General features: G+C 44.5%; 1 long non-coding RNA gene across 1 annotated transcript; it reads left to right on the forward strand.

The window, feature by feature from the left end:
- Positions 1-504: 504 nt before the first annotated feature.
- On the forward strand, positions 505-1,616 carry LOC109582815 (uncharacterized). Its single transcript, XR_002185237.1, has 2 exons — positions 505-903; positions 1,243-1,616. It is a non-coding gene; the product is annotated as an uncharacterized LOC109582815 (long non-coding RNA).
- Positions 1,617-2,107: the final 491 nt, after the last annotated feature.

Below are 2,107 nucleotides of genomic sequence, written 5' to 3' on the forward strand. Positions count from 1 at the left end.
GATTGCATAAGAAGCTGACTGGGATAGAATGGAACTTCGAGGGGTTGGTGTGTAAGGCTTGCTTTGAAGAGGCGAAGTGGAAAGAGACAAACCTTGGATGGACCATAGATACAACACTGGAGGTACCAATGAACGGTATGAACGGACACACTGGAGACGATCTCTGGCTCCTTGGCCGAGACAGGGACCGAGGGAGCGGTAGAAGGATCTGTCTCCCCCATTCATGATGCTCAACAGTTACCAGTGCTGCCGCCCTTTAAAGGAGCGAAGGAGGATGCTGAAGAAGACTCTTTTGAGGAATGGGTTGACCGCCTCGAGGAAATGGGAGTATGGTGTAGATGTGACGACCATAAAAAGTTAACACAGCTTTGATTGAGGCTGGAGGGTCCCGCTAGATCCTTCTACAAGTACAAGTCTTACAGTGAGTCTGAGAAGAGGAGCTATGATGCTCTGAAACCAGCTCTTGTTAAAAAAATTTACCCCTGTTCGACTGACAGCAGTACAGAATAGCAGGGGAGACAATTAAGGTTTGAATGAGTCAGCTGATGAGTATATATGCTTAGGAGTTGAGGAAGTTATTATATAAAGCATATCCCCCAACCTATCATGGGACTCCAGAAGCAGAATTATTAGGCAAGAGGAGTGTTCTCTCTAACCAATCTGTTGTAGAAGGGAATTTCGAGGTCTTGGTGTGTAAGGCTCGCTAAGTGGAAGGAGACAAACCTTGGGACAGAAGAGAAACCAAGGGGAAAAAAAGCCTCCAAGGAAGCCTAGTGATGACTCTGAAGAGAAATAAAGGGGGCTACAAGTGCCATCGATGTGGCAGTACACAACACTTTATTTGTGACTGTCCATTCGAAGGATGGGGAGCAACAAAAGAAGCTAGGTCTTATTTTGTAAATGGTAGGTTCATTACATGTACTATAATCTTGTTATGTCATCACAACAAGACTATAATGTCCCACCCTATGCCTCCCCTAGCATGATTAATATTGTGTTATGTCTGTGCATATGTCACTTCACGTAATAATGCATTTACGTTTGCTAAAATCTGTATAAACATTTGTTCCCTAATTAAGATTGGTTTAGAACTTGCTCTTTGTGTGTCTTGTGAATTTTAAGATTCAAATTTAAATTTTAAATATTCAATTTTAAAATAAAATTCAATTTTAAATTTACAAGTTGTTTGTCCTAATGTTATCGTAAGATCATGTTAACTTGTATTCCTTTTCTTTTGATTAGGAGAGACTGATATAATCTGCCCTGCTAACTGTGATGGCCAGTCATGACCACGTCCACGGCTGCAGACCGCTGAACTAGAGAAACAGAAGTGGGAGGCCAGAGGAGAGGAGCTCGATGGTTAAGAGAAGAGCGAGCTGGAGGTGAAAACCTGAGCAACTGGAATACACAGTGGAGACGTCGATCTCTGGCTCCTTGGACGAGACAGGGACCGAGTGCACGGTAGAAGGATGTCTTCCCATTCATGATGCTTAACAGTTACCAGTGCTGCCGCCCTTTAAAGGAGCGAAGGAGTATGCTGAAGAAGACTCGTTTGAGGAATGGGTTGACCGCTTCGAGGAAATGGCAGTCTAATGTAGATGGGACGACCATAAAAAGCTAGACGTCAAACACAGCTTCCATTGAGGCTGGAGGGCCCCGGCGCTAGATCCTTCTACAAGCCTTGCAGTGATTGAGTCTGAGAAGAGGAGCTGTGATGCTCTGAAAGCAGCTCTTGCTAAAAGATTTACTCCCGTTCGACTAACAGCAGTACAGACCAGTATGTTTCATTAGAGGAGACAAGGTTCGAACGAGTCAGTTGATGAGTATGCTTATAGGAGTTGAGGAAGTTATTTTATATATAAAGATTTTGAGTCTGGATTGCATAAGAAGCTGACTGGGATAGAATGGAACTTCGAGGAGTTGGTGTGTAAGGCTCGCTTTGAAGAGGCAAAGTGGAAGGAGACAAACCTTGGATGGACCATAGATACAACACTGGAGGTACCAATGAACGGTATGAACGGACACACTGGAGACGATCTCTGGCTCCTTGGCCGAGACAGGGACCGAGGGAGCGGTAGAAAGATCTGTCTCCCCCATTCATGATGCT

Source organism: Amphimedon queenslandica, unplaced genomic scaffold (genome assembly GCF_000090795.2).
Source record: "Amphimedon queenslandica unplaced genomic scaffold, v1.1 AMPQUscaffold_13353, whole genome shotgun sequence".
NCBI classification, from domain to species: domain Eukaryota; kingdom Metazoa; phylum Porifera; class Demospongiae; order Haplosclerida; family Niphatidae; genus Amphimedon; species Amphimedon queenslandica.